This window comes from Salmo salar, chromosome ssa24 (assembly GCF_905237065.1).
Source record: "Salmo salar chromosome ssa24, Ssal_v3.1, whole genome shotgun sequence".
Classification (NCBI taxonomy): Eukaryota; Metazoa; Chordata; class Actinopteri; order Salmoniformes; family Salmonidae; genus Salmo; species Salmo salar.
In genome coordinates, this window is record NC_059465.1 from 13,905,367 (window position 1) to 13,923,451 (window position 18,085).

At 43.5% G+C, this 18,085-nt stretch overlaps 2 long non-coding RNA genes across 2 annotated transcripts; both read left to right on the plus strand.

The window, feature by feature from the left end:
* Positions 1 to 2,782: 2,782 nt before the first annotated feature.
* LOC106585064 (uncharacterized) lies at positions 2,783 to 3,650 on the plus strand. Its single transcript, XR_006761877.1, has 2 exons — positions 2,783 to 2,903; positions 3,153 to 3,650. It is a non-coding gene; the product is annotated as an uncharacterized lncRNA (long non-coding RNA).
* Positions 3,651 to 5,142: 1,492 nt separating this feature from the next.
* On the plus strand, positions 5,143 to 7,256 carry LOC123730434 (uncharacterized). Its single transcript, XR_006761838.1, has 2 exons — positions 5,143 to 6,493; positions 6,786 to 7,256. It is a non-coding gene; the product is annotated as an uncharacterized lncRNA (long non-coding RNA).
* The last annotated feature ends 10,829 nt before the right edge of the window (positions 7,257 to 18,085 follow it).

Genomic DNA, 18,085 nt, shown 5'->3' on the forward strand with positions numbered 1-18,085 from the left:
GTTAACGATGTGCTGCTCTGATCTTCTGACTGGTAATGAACAGCTCCTCTCTACAGAGTTCACCTCCATGTCCACCTGGGCTGTTGAGTGACTTCTACAGAGGGTACTAGAGAGGAGGAGATCGTGGGAAATCGAAGGGGATCACCATAACCCCATGGAGGGGGCCTGGGCAGAGTCCCATAGAGGCTGCTTGGGTAATGGTGTGAAGCCTGGCATCTGCAGATATACTCCATCGTCTGTGCCTTAGCTTCCTTCCCATTGACTGGCCCTGTGTAATCCCTGAGCCTGCAGTAGATATCAGGACTAAGACCCAGCACGTCACACTACAGCTCCAGTTACTGCTCAGAACAGAACAGCCACACTGGAAAAGAAGCCATCAGCTACAGAGACAGAGTCTCGGTCCCAAATTGTATCCTAGTAGGGCTCTGTTCAAAAGTAGTGCACTATGTAGGTAATAGGGTGCCATTTGGGACGGAGACACAGAGGGTGTGATGACCTGCATGGAGACTTACAGTCACAATGTTAAGGGAATGTTCAGACTCACGCCGATCCCAATCACACACTTACTATAAGTGCTAAAGATTGTATAGCAGAGGAGGCTGGTGGGAGTAGCTATAGGAGAACTGACTCATTGTAATGGCTGGAATGGAATAAATGGAACGGTATCAAACACATCAAACATATGGAAACCACATGTTTGACTACATTCCATTTATTCCATTCCAGCCATTACGATGAGCACATCCTCCTATAGCTCCTCCCACCAGCCTCCTCAGGTGTATGGTATATTGATGTTGAATCATGCTGTGAACTGAGTACAGATTTACAAAAGGTTATATGTTGAGGGTTCAATACTTTACTTCAATGCAATGGTTACCTAATTCATTTTGGACTCTTCTGCAATAAAGAAAAAATATAGTCAAACTTAGTTAAACCACCTTACACTGTGTTTGGGGTCAAACTAACAATGACATTTTACAATAGCTCTATTCCATTATAATTCTACCATGATGTACTAAGCAATGGTAACAGGCACCAAATGCAACAGTGAAATTGACTCGCAGGATTGTTATTGAGAAAAGACCCGAATCATCTGTGTATCTATATTTGGACCACTTTATCTTACCCACCAGATTCTCCTCCTGTAATGACATGGGAATAGGCAAATAAACAACGATGTGAACAGTCTGGGACATGTTGTCTCTCTTCTTTCCCCGCTCCCTCCCCCTCTCTCTCCCCTTCTACTCTGTCTTTCTCTGTCTCGCTCTACCTCCTGTTTATTTCTATCTTCACATCCTCTCTGTTTGTTTCACTCTCCCTTACTCACTATTCCCCCCACCTCAGCATGATTCGTTTCAGTATGCTGGGGTGACCTGCAACTGCAAAATGAGAGCCACAGAGAGTTGTGGAAAAAATAAAGACAGTGAGTGAGAGAAAAAATCTCTGAAAACTGAGCCCACCATCTTCTACATTCATTAGTAGATTGAGTATTCATTGCGATAAGAATCTGATATCATATATTTTCATGGAGGTGTGAGTCTGTGCACAGGATCTGGGGCAATATATTTTGTCATCTTTCTCTCTTTCTCTCTCTCTTCTCTTTCTCTCCATCCAAGGCCTTTCCTTCCCCTTTGATTTCCACCAAGCCACAGTCTGCAGAACCCAACCCACAGTCTTGTCTGAGGTCATCTATTTTAGGGTGTCTAGACGCTTCAGATTGTCACAATTACGCCAACTTTTTAATTTCGATTTTGGGAACAGCTACACGTCAGAAAGCTGAGCTGCACTAGGGGCACAGACCAAGACACGAACACAATGGATCTGTCATCTGTCTTTCAGCAACTGCTGCAACATTTGGCAAACAGCCCTTATTTAAAGAGAGGGTAGATATGTGATCATATATTTCCTCTGAGAGTGACTGTTAGCAAGGACGCCAATTAGCAAACGATTAAGCTCTCACATGAAAGAGCAACTGGAGAATAATTTGCACTGAAGTTTACAAGAGCTTCAGGGTCTGTAAATAATTTCGAGTGAACAATAATACACCTTGTCACACAGTGTCTTTATTTGGTTAAACACACACAAGACACAATGGAGAACGTCATTGCTTAATTTTAACCCCCATGACTGGATTCCGTGACCTATGTTTGCTTAGTTCAAGAATGCTGGCGCAACCTGTTAGGCAAGGTGTGTGTTAGGCAAGGTGTCTGTTAGGCAAGGTGTGTGTTAGGCAAGGTGTGTGTTAGGCAAGGTGTTAACATATTAATCGACTGACATAAATAGGTTCTCACTGGGCAACAAAAATGTTGAATCAACGTTGTTTCTGCGTAATTTCAATAAAACATTTTTTGAATCAAACTGATTGGATTTGCAAAAAGTCATCTTACGAACATTTAAAAAAAATGTTTTACCTAAATACAATGACATGGTGAAATGTTTTGTTGAGTTCACATTGAATTCACCTTAATTAAAAAAATCAACCAATGTAAATCAAAACTAGATATTGAACTGTCTGTGCCCAGTGAGTTATTGTTAAATGTTGAGAGGAGAAAGTATTAGTTAGTACTATAGTACAATATAAACAGGTATCTATAGAAGAAGATAGTAAAATTATTTCACAGGGCCTTGGCCCAGGGCTGGCAGCAAGGTTTTCAGGCAATCTGCAAGGATCTCTGTGTTCTGCTGGAAGTAGAAGTCCCAGTCTGGGGCGTGTTGAAACTGCCGGCTCTAAACAACATTTGCTGTTCTCCCCTCCCCCTTTCCTCCCTCAGACCGGAAGCTCCTCCTGTTTGCAGCCAGAGTTGTTTTCTTCTTCTGAGGACGGGAAAGTTACAGCCAGGGCTTCCTGTCTGCGACTGCCTTCATGTTGGTGATTTGTGTTAAATTGACAACATATAGTATGGGTAAGCATCTAACAGTGTGCGGAGAAAAACACTTTTTAATCAGTTTAGGTCCAAGAAAGGTACTTGGATGTGTGCATGTTTTTTACCTCTAAAATATTCCACAGTACAATCGCTGCCTGCCTGTGATGTGTGGTTGTGGTAACAAAGGCTGCAGATTGATATGTGAAACATTCCTGAGTCATTTCTGGTAGCAAGTTCAAAATTACTGTGACTTACTGGATTTTGTCCCATGTTGTGAAATGATCATAGAGCGAAGTTCCAGGGAGACTTCTGTATCCATGCCCGAGCCATAGAAAAGCCAGAGATGGGCTATAACTTCAAAAGAGTAATATCGTATCGTTACTGTCTGTCTTCTGTTTACACAGTTATGCAGCCTTCAAAAGATCAACCCAGTGACCCCAACTCTTTGTTGCTGTCTGTGCTCACTGATGATTCATAGGATACTGTCTGTGTGCTGTATGCTGTTGATTTACTGAAATACAAAAAACCAATGGACTCAATGATTCTAACATATAGAAACTGACACAAAAGAGCATCCTTGAGAACTTCCTTGAAAAAGTTCTGTTTGGAGGAGTAGGCCTACTGTAAAGTCTGTCAAGTACAGTCTGTCTATAAAATGCACCTGTTTGACCTGTCTGTATTCTCAGCTGCACAGTGTAGGCTCTCTGGAGAAGCCATTTTGAATTCCAGCCCCTTTACAGTAAAGTGTTATTACCTGCGATTGGGGTGTTTGGGAAGAACCTTAAACTCAAGCTCTCAACAGTGTAAACAATGTATCATCAGGTCTACGTGTCACATCTCCATCACACTGGGTGTAAATGTGCTTTAACCCTTGTGTAGTCTTAACATTCTGTATACTCCCCTTGTCCCAAGGGTAAAAAATGACCCGCCTTCACTAAACCCGTAAAATAAAGCAGCTTAATTGAATTTTAAACCCCAAATCTATTTTTCATGAAGAAACAACCTGTCATTCATCACAAACTTTGCGAATATCTGGGTTTTCCCTCTTCACAATGCAGAAAGAGTGCATTTAATCAATGGACACCACTCGTTTTTATTACAACACACCTGTCATAATTGTTTTATTTACGAAGGTAGAGGTTTATTATTATTATTATTATTGCTAAAGTTACTGCATAGGTGTAAACATATTTTTTTTTTAGCAAGAGATAGCACTTGTATAGCCTAAGAAAGTAGCAGAAATATGCACAAAGTAGTTTTGAATGCATTTTATTGAAGGGAAAAAATAACTGTCAAACTTTTTTGGCAACATATTGATATATTCTTATACTAGTCTTCTCCTATTTTTTTAACCATTGCCCCCACCCACAAGGTGTATACACAACAACAATAAATAAGAATAAAATAAGATAATAGATACAAAACAAAAACGTGAAGAACATAAATCAATCAACTCTAATTAGCACATGTAGAAGTGTGTGTGCATGCAGATGTATTTCTCACATGTGCAACACATAGTATTTGTTTTACAGTCCTTCTTTGGGGGGCAGAATTGGCATCTCCTCCTCTTGCCTGCCCCAGCTACAGCCTCAGGTGGATCAGGACAAGATTCATCCCCCTGAACAGCTTTCACAAGCGCTGAAGAGGCTGCTGTGCGGGGGAGGTGTTCCCTTCTTTGAATGTGTGGGGTTACAAGTGGCTTTCCCAGCTGCTCCAGGAACACCCTCCTCTTGTTCCACTTATCAGGCATCCAGGTACGGTTGATCTTGTTCCATATCATAAAGGCATTGTATGAGGACACATCAATGATGTTATGGAAGATGACCAGGGGCTAGCGGGCAGTCATCCTCCTGCAGCTGTAAGTTCCAATCACCTTGTCTAGGTTGTCCACACCTCCTTTGTTGTGGTTTTAGTCCAGGATGATGGCTGGCTTTCCGGTCCTCACGATCACTGATCTCAGCCATTTTGTGCAGTGTGCTCAGGAGGACCACATTCTTGTTCCTCTTTGGGAGGTAAGAAACCAGAGTGGTGGTTGGGGTAAAGGCAAACTTTGATGAGAAGGCCTCTCTCCCCCTTGTTGCGAGGAGTGCAGGGGGGAGCTCAGTCGTGTTCTTTCTAACTGTGCCAACCATGGTGATCTTCCTCTTCAGGAGCGGCTGGCTGAGTTCAATCAGTAGCACACAAAATCTCAATTTCTCATTGTGTGTGTGTGTGTGTGTGTGTGTGTGTGTGTGTGTGTGTGTGTGTGTGTGTGTGTGTGTGTGTGTGTGTCTCTTTGTGGTTTTTGTGGTGTGTAAATGATTTTATAACTGCCGGGTCAAAAATGACCCTAAGACAATCTTTGTACCCTGGTGGTGTACAGCTTTCATGGAAATATGAACAAAGGCAACCTTTCACTTTTTCTAATTTTAGGAAAAGTAATCAAATTTCAAGTTGAAAAAATATCATTTAGGGGGTTTTCTCTGCTGTTAAACATAGTGGCTGGTCATTTTTGACCCTTAAGACAACACAAGGGTTAACGCTTCCCAACCATTTCCAGTGTGGTTTATTAGAGTGTAGTGATTCTCTGTAGGCTGTTCCCTTTCTCTGATCAGCATTTAACAGCACGGGAGTTGAGGGGGCAGCATTAGTGGAAGTGCTGCTGCTTCTTTCTGGTTCATCATGTTAAGTATAGCATGCTAATTAAGCATCTGTTTAACAAGATATTATTGTAGGTCCTCTAGTGTTGCTGAACAGATGTTCAGACATCATTGGGACAACATGACTTTATCTCTAATGGAATGGAAACCTCATAGTGTTTGCTGTTTATGGCCGTGTGTAGCACAGAAGTCATACATTATCTATGTACTGATAGAAATCACTATCTGCATTTTCAATTTGTTTCATTTAGCAGACGTTCTTATCCAGAGCGACTTACAGGAGCAATTATGGTTAAGTGCCTGGCTCAAGGGCACAGCAACAGATTTTTCACCTAGTCAGCTCGGGGATTCGAACCAACGACCTTTCTGCTACTTGCCCAACGCTCTTAACCGCTAGGCTACCTGCCACCCTATCTAGGCTGCTAATATGTGTTGACAGTCTGTCAATATGGATTGGTAATATAAGAATGGAAATCATAGACAGTCTGATGAACACAAATCGCATTGTGATCATGATCAAATTACCTTGAGGGAATATTCTTGGGATGGGTGAAGTAGCAAAGTTTGAAATTGTTATTTTGAACCCATATGGCTAATAAGTATTGGAGGGGTTGGGATCAAAACAGATAGCCAGAGGCAAATGGAATCTTAGTCTTACTATTAAAATGTATTTAAAAAAAAAATCTTATTGTTACACTATGGGTGAAAAGCGAAACCTCCCTTATTAATCATGTAAAACTGCGTATTCCATGTATCTTTGGAGCTGATTTTCTGTCTTGATGTAATAGTATTGCATCCAGAAAAGGCCGGTTGAGCAGAGGTGGAAAAACTCCCGTTACAATTAGATGTATGCACAGCCTTCTTCTGAATTCCAGGCAGGTTTTCTGTTGGTGAAATTCCTGATGATTTGAGGCGTTCCAAGCGTGCGCTGGGTGCTGATGTTCCCGACGGAACATTGGAGTGCAGGCTGGCAACCGCAGAGGATTCTGGGTAATAAAGCTGCAGATGAGTGTGTGCGTGCATGCGCATGTCTGAGTGTGTGCGTGCATGCGCATGTCTGAGTGTGTGTGTGCACGCGCATGTGTGAGTTAGAGTATCCTCAGTCACAGCTGTTCCTTGTCTCTCCTCTGTCTAATGTGATCTTACTGACAGACCTTCTCCTCAGTGCAGATGTCTACTGCCGACAGGCCAGTGCCTGTGGGTGTAGCTCAGTTGTGGCTGGAGGTTACCCAGGTTAGAGTGCCCTCTGGCTAGGCTAACCTATTTCTCCTTTCCCGGCCAGGATAATGGATTGGTGTGGATGGAGGTCAGGAGGGGAAGTTTTCCCTGTTTTCTCTTCTCCTCCTCTATAACTGAACCTACAGTTAGTCTGTCTGGACATTCATCTCTGGAAGCTTCCCTTTTCCCCTAACGTAAACAACATGGGGCACCAGAAGTCTTTCAATGGATAAGATGGTCACAGTCTGGAGTTCATTCGAATCCGCCAATGCTACGTTTACACAGTAATGTACTGCTGCCTGCAAACACGCTTCTATTCGATGGACTATTTATTCCTTTGAGTGACCAAGTCACTCACTTTACTATATATTTGTAAATACAGTGTATTAAAGTCCATTATTAATACATACTACCTCTCTTATTACTTCTAGTACTTGTTAATTTTGACTACACTCTTTTTATTGTTATTGACTAATGTACTGCACTTCTTGTACCTGCAGTAAACTGTATATGTGACAAATAAAATTTGATTTGATTTCTTGTTCCCGAAGAAAGTGAAAGCGTCAGAGCCCAAGACCATTCTGTGATTGTATTTGACCGGGGGGAAAAGAGTTACTGTATAAATCCAGCAATGCGGGTTTGATTGAATCTGGTTCTGGAAGCGTTCATGTCTTTCAGATGAGTGGGTTTACTACCACCTGTTTTTTACTATCCTTAGTGCCTGCCTCTCTATGTGATCAAGTCATTTTCCAATCAGGAAACGTGTAAAACTTGAGTAAGGACAACAGTTCTTTCAATTGGGTGATAGCGTCTCTATCTGCAGTTACTCATAAAGTAACAGCCTAAGAGGCTGAGGAGGTCGGCTGGATTTGATTTCAAGGATCCCCAGATGGGGGAGCGGTGGTTGTAAAATTACAGATTTGTTTTGAAACAGCAGGAAAGCTCAAAGCGAGTATTTGACCTTGCTTCCATGTACACTCCACGCAAGGAAGCTAGCTACCAGCCCTAAATGAGACATTGCTTCATGTAGTTGTGTAGTACTGATATACTGAATGTTGTTTGTGCATTTTGGATCACCAAAATGTGTGTGCATGTGAGTCTATTTGTAATTTGTTTTGTAAAGTGCTAATGAATAACAGTTCCGTAGGCTACACACACACACACACACACACACACACACACACACACACACACACACACACACACACACACACACACACACACACACACACACACACACACACACACTCACACACACCATAAAAAATCCAAACATACCAACTCCTTGTTTACTGAATGGAGTAAATACCATCACATGCCAGGATCATTTTCCCTTGGTAACTAAAAACATATGTGCAGACAGGCCAGTTTTGACACTTCCTACAGTAAGGTCTGTGTTCCTTCATTCATTCATTCATTCACTTTCTTATGTTCTCTTCAGCAGTCAGCCTATCATAGTCAGCTAGGTAGGCCATCCAATATTAATCAGGTTTAATCAGGCTCAATACAGGTAAATGCTGTCTCTATCGCATGTGTGTTTCCATGCATGCCCCCCCCACACACACTGGAGTGATTAGCCCCAGAGAGCAGAGGGAGAGGCCTTTACCCAGGGTTCACCACAGTCAGCTCAGCTGCCACTGGAAAATCGTGCCAATGCCGCAGCAGAATTGTATGTGTCTTGTCTGTTTTTGCACATCCACTTCCCTTTGTGCGTGTGTGTGTGTGTGCGTGTGTGTGTGTGTGTGTGTGTGTGTGTGTGTGTGTGTGTGTGTGTGTGTGTGTGTGTGTGTGTTATACCCCACCGCCTGAAAGCGATAAAGAGGGAGCGCTATTATTTTCAGAAGCACACTCTTTAGACTCTAGCTTTTAATGACAACTAGCCTCGGGGGCATGACAACAACGTGATTTCGAGGTATGGCTACGCGAGACTAGATGACAACTAACAACCTGAGAATATTGACAACTGACAACACAAGTACTTTTTCCATTTCATTACCGAACTCACACCTGGCTTGAGGATGAGCTGTGGGAGGATGAAAATACCACTGTTGTGGCTAACCGAGTCAAAGGTTCCTGAAAGCCACTCTAGCACAGGTGGGATTGCAGATGTTCATAAACACATGTGAAACACAACTGCTTTCAAATGTGCATCTTTGGTTGGGTCTTTTACCCATTTATTAGCTGCAAAGATAAAACAATAGCAATACTTTCATATAGGCAGATTCAATTACCATAATCGTGTATCGTTGTTCCAAGGTGTAATCGGTGAGCAGGCTAAGAACTGGGAAAAGTCTAAACGGGTTCCTTGGGACGTCCAACTCTGACATCACCCCATTGAAGTTGAAACTGAAAACAGTTAAGGTAAAGGTTAAGGTTAGAGTTAAGATTTTGGGTAGGGACGTCCCAAGAACGTCCCATATAGCACTAACCGTAAGAACTGTATTTTCTCCATACCTGTGCATTCCCACTTCCTGTGTGCATGTGACCAATGGCCCATGACCCATCACATAGTGCCCTCTGCTGTACAAATTACATGGCAAATACAAAAACAAACTATAGACAACATAAGTAGGCCAAATGGCTCTTACACAACATAAATGTTCAATTTATTCCAGAGAGTTGGAACAGCTCTGCAATATACAGTGCATTTGGAAAGTATTCAGACCCCTTCCCTTTTTCCACATTTTGTTACGTTACAGCCTTATTCTAAAATGGATTTAAAAAAAATTCCCCCTCATCAATCTACACACAATACCCCAGAATGACAAAGCAAAAACAGGTTTTTAGAAATGTTTATAAAAAACAGAAATACCTTATTTACATAAGTATTCAGACCCTTTGCTATGAGACTCGAAATTGAGCTCAGGTGAATCCTGTTTCCATTGATCATCCTTGAGATGTTTCTACAACTTGATTGGAGTCCACCTGTCATAAATTCAATTGATTGGACATGATTTGGAAAGGCACACACCTGTCTATATAAGGTCCCACAGTTGACAGTGCATGTCAGAGCAAAATCCAAGCATGAGGTCGAAGGAATAGTCTGTAGAGCTCCGAGACAGGATTATGTCGAGGCACAGATCTGGGGAAGGGTACCAAAACATTTCTGCAGCATTGAAGGTCCCCAAGAACAGAGTGGCCTCCATCATTTTTAAATGGAAGAAGCTTTGGAACCACCAAGACTCTTCCTAGAGCTGGCTGCGAAATCGGGGGAGAAGGGTCAGGGAGGTGACCAAGAAACCAATGGTCACTCTGACAGAGCTCCAGAGTTCCTCTGTGGAGATGGGAGAACCTTCCAGAAGGATAGCCATCTCTGCAGCACTCCACCAATCAGGCCGTAATGGTAAAGTGGCCAGACGGAAGCCACTCCTCAGTAAAAGGCACATGACAACCAACTTGGAGTTTGCCAAAAGGGACCAAAAGGACTCAGACCATGAGAAACAAGATTCCCTGGTCTGATGAAATCAATATTGAACTCTTTGGCCTGAATGCCAAGCGTCACGTCTGGAGGAAACCTGGCACCATCCCTACGGTGAACCATGGTGGTGGCAGCATCATGCTGTGGGGATGTTTTTCAACGGCAGGAACTGGGAGACTAGTCAGGATCGAGGGAAAGATGAATGGAGTACAGAGAAATCCTTGATGAAAACCTGTTTTACAGAGCGCTCAGGACCTCAGACTGGGGGCGAAGGTTTACCTTCCAACAGGACAATGACCCTAAGCACACAGCCAAGACAACGCAGGAGTGGCTTCGGGTCTATGAATGTCCTTGAGTGGCCCAGCCAGAGCCCGGACTTGAACCTGATCAACATCTCTGGGGAGAGCTGAAAATAGCTGTGCGGCGACACTCCCCATCCAACCTGACAGAGCTTGAGAGGATCTGTAGAGAAGAATGGGAGAAACTCCCCAAATTCAGGAGTGCCAAGCTTGTAGCGTCATACTCAAGAAGACTCAAGGCTGTAATCACTGCCAAAGGTGCTTCAACAAAGTACTGAGTAAAGAGTCTGAATACTTTTGTAAACATGATATTTCCATTTTTTTTTTTTTTTATAAATTTGCAAAAAAATCTATAAACCTGTTTTTGCTTTGTCATTATGGGGTATTTAATCCATTTTAGAATAAGGCTGTAATGTAACAAAATGTGGAAAAAGTCAAGGGGTCTAAATACTTTCCGAATGCACTGTATATACACAAAACCATCTAGATGTGATCCATGTTTGGAAACCACATCTGTCGTTGAAGATCCTTACCTCGATCCTTCCATTTGTTATTTGTGGGGGTTTTTTCATGTTGTGTCGTGCAGATGTACAAAATAAAGTTTTCTCTACCAACTTAGAAGACCCAACAAATATTGATAACTTCAAAGCTATTGAACAACGTCTTACAATACAATGGAACCGACTCATGTTCCCACAACAAAAGACGGTATCTTTCTTAAACACATTTTTTACAGGGACTTAATCAGTGGGTATGAAGACTGACCCCAGGCTTGATGTCTTCTGTAGAGTGTCCATGCCCTCAGGCCTCGCTGCTCCTGTTAAACGCTTTCTTCCTCTTCGAGGTCTTTGGAAGGTGAACGGTAATTGCTGAGGGAGGATTTAGCCCGACGACAGAACAAAGCAGCTCCTTTGTTTTACCAAGGTAACCCACTGGGCACAGACGGCAATTCAACATCTAGTTTTGATTTACATTTGGTTGAGTTGTCAACTAACGTGAATTCATAAAAAAATGAATGTCACGTCATTGGATTTACGTTAAAAGTTGGATGAAAAAATTATGAAAAACACTTCTGTTGATGACTTTTTCTCAAATCCAATCAGTTTTCCACTTTGATTCAACGTCGTTGGCTTAAATGTGTGTGTGTGTGTGTGTGTGTGTGTGTGTGTGTGTGTGTGTGTGTGTGTGTGTGTGTGTGTGTGTGTGTGTGTGTGTGTGCGTGCATGCATGCCTGTGTGTAAGTGTGTTTGTGCCCATACGTGTCCATGCTGTGCCTCAGTCTCATTAGCAGTAGTGTTACCGCTGTGGTTATGAAATCATAACGGCAGTATGGGATTTTACAGCTGGACCGCAGAAAGATCGGGCAAACCATGAACCACGTCACCCCTTTTAATGTTCAGATTCTTTCACCCTGACTTCATGATGTAATAGGCTTATCAAGAAACCCCAAACAGGCTGTTTTCCATTGTTTCACTGTCACGTTACAGTGGTACTGTCTGGATGAGATGGACAGGCTTTGGCTGGGGAGACAAAGTGTGTGTGTGTGTGTGTGTACGTGTTTAACCATTTTTGTGGGGATCAGAAGTCCCCACAAGAAAAGTAAAATGACAAAAATGTCACCAACTGGGGACATTTTGTTAGTCCCCACGAGGTCAAATGCTATTTCTAGGGGGTTTAGGGTTAAGGTTAGAATTAGTGTTAGAATTATGTTAAGGGTTAGATTTAGGGTTAGGAGCTAGGGTTAGGGTTAAGGTTAGGTTTTTGGGTTAAGGTTAGTATTAGGGTAAGAGTACTGTGTGTGTGTGTGTGTGTGTGTGTGTGTGTGTGTGTGTGTGTGTGTGTGTGTGTGTGTGTGTGTGTGTGAAAGAAAGAGGGAGAGTGAGTGAGAAATCGAGAGAGAGATGGGTAGGTAGAACTGCAGTGTGTGTGTGTCTGTGTGAGAGAGAGAGACAGACAGACAGAGTTCAGTTTAGTGGTGAATTATTGATTCTAAACCATTTCTTAGTGAAGATCAGTAGAAAATGACAGAGGCCTAGTTACTGGGTCTTTTGACAGAGCTTGATTTTAGCAGAACCCTCACCAGCATTGTTTTAGGAGAAGAAAGTTATCAAAGGATCTGGACCAGATTAGTGTTGCCAACTGTTCTCTCTGTGGTTTCCTGTTTTGCTGCAGGAATTCTTTGGGCAAGTGCAAAAGGCACAGAACTGAACAAATCTGACAAGGTTAACCCTTTTATTGCCTATTTTTCAAGTCTCCCACCTTACATGCATATACAGTATCGACTCATTTTAATCAGCACCTCATCTCTACAGTCTTAGAAAAAAGGGTTCAAAAAGGTTTCTTCGGCTGTATTTTGTGTAGATGTTTGAAACTTTTTTATATTTAAATCAACAAAATGTGGAATAAGTCGAGGGGTATGAATACTTTCTGAAGGCACTGTATATCTTTCCTCTTTATATCTTTCCTCTCATCCTTTCCCAATTTTCCCCTCTCCTCCTCTCGCCCTCCTCTTCTTCAGCCTTCCATCTGAATTGCAAATGGCAGTAGTGCACTACCAGTGTAGCTTTTCAATATCATCAGGCCGCATGCGGCCAGCGAGCCCTTAATTTTCTGCTTGCGTGATTTTCCGATTTTCCATTCATAATACATAACAATTATACAATTTCAATTGAATGTGTTTAATGCAAGCCTGAATCACTTCATTGAATATATATATTGTTCCCTGGACAGCAGATAGATGGCAGTATAGTGCAGCTGTTGAACAGAAAGGCCGAAATAGAACGTTTGCCGAAATAGAAAGCAAGTGCTCAGCTACAGCGACTAGCTAATTTTGCAGTTTGGTCGACATGGATCGATTTATTGTAAAAAAGAAACGTAAATCTATTGACAATGAAAATGAGGGGGAAGAGCTGGAGAACAACGTGACAGCTATGAACGAACAACCACCGGAGAACCAGGAAAATCAGGAAAATGTCGGGGGGGAAATGCAGCTAGCTAACGTAGCTAACGTGGCTAACATGGCTAAGAAAAAGATAAGGCCGATTCAACAAGAACACAGAAAGCTCCAAGAGAAATGGACAGACAAGTATTTTCTTGGACTGCATGATGGGACTAGCTCACTCTGTCTTATTTGCCAGAAGGCAGTCAATTGTTTTAAACATGAACATTTTGAGAGACATTTCCAGTCACACCATGCCCACTTTGACAAAACATATCCGCCACAAAGCAACCTCAGAAACAACAAAATAGCGCAACTGAAAGGACAGCTCAAAGGACAACAACAAATGATGGACAGATCTAGCACTGTTGCAGAGAAAATGACAGAGGCAACAAATGAGATTGCTTGGATACTCGAGAGAAACAAGAAGGCCTTCACAGACGCGGAGTTTGTCAAATAATGTTTTTTGGCCTCAGCCAAAATATTGTATGATGATTTCACAAACAAGGACGCTATTTTAAAGCAAATTAAGTGACTGCAACTCTCAGACTCGACCATAACAAGACGCATAGAAGACATAAGCAACTGATTACTGACATATCCATGGTGCCGTGTTTTAGTATTGCGGTTGACGAAAGCACTGATGTAAGTGACATTGCCCAATTATGTGTTTGGGTCCGTTTCTCTTAAAATTAGTCGTTCAGAGAAAAGCTTTTATGTTTACTGCCCCTTCAGGGACAAACACGAAGAGAGGATATTCTGTAAGCCCTTGTTACATTTTTTGCTGATAATAATATTGACTGGTGAAATCTGGCATCTGTGTGCACTGACGGCACCCCAAACATGCGAGGGAAGGAGAAGAGACTCATAGGTCTGATGAGAAAGAGAGAGGATATTCCCGAATTTGTTATGTTTCACTGTATCATTCATCAGGAAGCACTTGTGGCTAAACTCAAAGACTTACTTACAGAATGTGATGCAGCAATTTGTGCGCGTGGTGAACATTATTATTGTGAGGGCACTGAATCACCTGCAATTCTGGGAGTTGCTGGAGGAATACCAGACAGAATACGGCAGCTTGATATTTCACAGTGAGGTGAGATGGCTGTCTCGTGGTAGAGTTTTGGAAAGAGGAGCCAGAGCTGGATGATCCACAGTGGATATTAAAGCTGGCTTTTTAACTGACATCAGCTGCCACCTGAACACTGTGACTCTCCAACTCCAAGGGAAAGCTAAAACCTGACAGACAACTCAGAGCAGTCACCACATCCAACCCAGACATACTGCAACATTTTAGCTATGATGCATGTGTGTGTGTTGGAAGAGTTGAAATTGAAGTTTGAATCAAGATTCAAGGATATTACGGAGTACATGGAGTTTTTCAACTTCATTGAGAACCCCTTTCATGTGCCAATGTCATCTCTGACCCCAGTCATCACAGCCCTCTCTCCTGACCTTGCTGGAATAGTGAGTGAGATAGTGGAGTTGCAGGCAAATGGCACATTGCAAGGTGAACTAAGATCAGCTGTTACCCATTTCTGGAGCCTTGTGTCAGACACAGAGTATCCACTTCTGAAGCAGTGTGTGCAAATACGACATTTTTTGTCAGCACTTATTCATGTGAAGCAACATTTTCAACAATGAACATTGTGAAACAAAAACAGAGAAACAGACTGAACAATGCATACCTGGATCCATCCTCCAGTATTTATGCTGCTGTAGTTTATGTGCCGGGGGCTAGGGTCAGTCTGTTATATCTGGAGTATTTCTCCAATCTTATCCGGTGTCCTGTGGGAATTTAAGTATGCTCTCTCTTTTTCTCTCTTTCCTTCTCTCTTTCCTTCTTTCTTTCTTTCTTTCTTTCTTTCTTTCTTTCTTTCTTTCTTTCTTTCTTTCTTTCTTTCTTTCTTTCTTTCTTTCTTTCTTTCTTTCTTTCTCTCTCTGAGGACCTGAACCCTAGGACCATGCCTCAGGACTACCTGGCCTGATGACTCTTTGCTGTCCCCAGTCCACCTAGTCGTGCTGCTGCTCCAGTTTCAACTGTTCTGCCTGTGGCTATGGAACCCTGACCTGTTCACCGGACGTGCTACCTGTCCCAGACCTGCTGTTTTAAACTCTCTAGAGACAACAGGAGCGGTAGAGATACTCTGAATGATCGGCTATGAAAAGCCAACTGACATTTACTCCTGAGGTGCTGACCTGTTGCACCCTCGACAACCACTGTGATTAATATTATTTGACCCTGCTGGTCATCTATGAACATTTGAACATCTTGGCCATGTTCTGTTATAATCTCCACCTGGCACAGCCAGAAGAGGACTGGCCACCCCTCATAGCCTGGTTCCTCTCTAGGTTTCTTCCTAGGTTCTGGCCTTTCTAGGGAGTTTTTCCTAGCCACCGTGCTTCTATACCTGCATCGCTTGCTGTTTGGGGTTTTAGGCTGGGTATCTGTACATCACTTTGTGACATCAGCTGATGTAAGAAGGGCTTCATAAATACATTTGATTGATTGGATTTCCTCACAAGGATAGCAACAACAGACTATACATTTTGAATGAATTCAGTCAAGGAGCAGAAGGGACATTTTCCCTCATCTAACTACTGAGGTAACCCTTAATATGGGTCTTATACATCTGATGTAGCCTATTTGATGTGTGCATGTATATTTGTGTGATGTGCTGTACATCAAATCAATTACATGTGCTCTATTGCTCTCAACTGATAATTGATCATATTGGAAGAAAAAGTACAATAAATTAAAGATCGGTGCGGCCCTCTGAATGATTGTCTCAACCCAAAGTGGCCCCCTTACAAAAAATAGTGAGTAACACTGCTGTGGATCCCTGCCCCTGTTGGAAGATTAAACCATTGTCAATTTGACGTGTCTGCATCTGGGTCTTACCTTGAGTCCTGATAGTACGAACTGGCCCTGACTGACCCAGCAGACCAGGGCCAGCTGCATAATGCCATCTCCACCCAGGGAGCCACCATCAGTAGGCACGAGGAATTGCTTCATGGCCTTGTGGAGGGTGTCCAAACGTTGGCTGAACGTCATGACCAGGCGTTGGACAATTTGCTGGAGCAATTCCATGGGTTGTCTGGGAGGCTGCCTACCACGGTGGTAACCCTATAGCTCCTCAGCGACTCAGCTGCTAGCAGCCCCGTCTCATCGGTCACTCCACCTTCTCGGGAGCCCCGCTTACCTCCTCCAGAACGCGTCAATGGAAAGCTGAGCACCTGTCCGGCGTTCCTACCTTAGAGTGCCCTCGTCTTTGAGCTTCAGCCCTCCTCCTTCCCCTCGGATCACTCCAAGTTAGCCTACCTCATCACGCTGATGTCCGGGAGGGCTCTCACCTGGGCTACTGCCGTGTGGGAACAACAGCCGGCCATATGCGCTAGTCTGGAGGGGTTCGTGGGAGAAGTGAGGAAGGTTTTTGAGGCCCCGTTCTCCGGGCAAGAAGCCGCCCGGAAGCTAATCCAGCTTCGACAGGACTCCCGCAGTGTACCTGATTATCCGGTGGATTTCCGCACGTTGGCAGCGGAGAGTGCTTGGAATCAAGAGGCACTGTTCGATATGTTCCTGCACGGCGTCTCGGAGGAGGTCAAGGATGAGCATGCAGCCCGGGAGTTACCTACGGAGCTTGATTCCCTCATCGCTTTGACCATCCGTATCGATGGCCGATTAGGGGAATGACGGAGGGAGAGGAAATTGGATTTCGCTCGCACGCCCAGGGATCCCACCTTGCCTCCGAGTCATCTCGGAAGCTCCTGATGGTCTCGTTGCCGAGAGAACCCGAGGCTTCCCGACCTGCCCCGAGGGCTGCCGAATACGGCCGAGTCCCTGCTTCCTGACCCTATGCCACTAGGCAAAGCTGGGCTGTCGCCAGCGGAACGGAAATACAGGATCAACACGAAGAGTTGTTTGTGTTGCGGGACTCTTGGTCATTTCGTGTCCTCTTGTCCTTTAAAAAAAACAGGCTCACCGGTAGGAGTGAGTACTCTGGTGGGCAAAATGGAGTTCCTGCTTCCCTTACATGCACCTCTTTTCATTCCATTCTGCTGTGGGGAGACCAGTCCAAATCTCTCCGGGTTCTCAATGACTCTGGGGCCGATGAGAGCTTTTTGGAAGCTACACTGGCGTCCGAGCTGAACATCCCCAATTAGCCCTTCTCCATTCCCACTGGACGGGCTCTGGGAGTGATGTTGTAGGCTGAGTCACCCACAACATCACTCCCATCAACCTACGTGTGTCAGGGAACCACAGCGAGGCTATCCAGTTCCTGCTCATCAAGTCCCCTCTGATTCCAGTGGTATTGGGATTCTCCTGGCTCCAGCGACACAATCCCCTCATTAACCTCTTACATCTAGACGTTCCGCTAGCGGAACACCTGCTCCAATATCCAATGATAGGCGTGGCGCGAATTACAAATTCCTCAAAAATACAAAAACTTCAATTTTTCAAACATATCACTATTTCACAGCATTTTAAAGACAAGACTCTCTTTTATCTAACCACACTGTCCGATTTCAAAAAGGCTTTACAGCGAAAGCAAAACATTAGATTATGTCAGCAGAGTACCAAGCCAGAAATAATCAGACACCCATTTTTCAAGCTAGCATATAATGTCACAAAAACCCAGAAGACAGCTAAATGCAGCACTAACCTTTGATGATCTTCATCAGATGACACACCTAGGACATTATGTTAT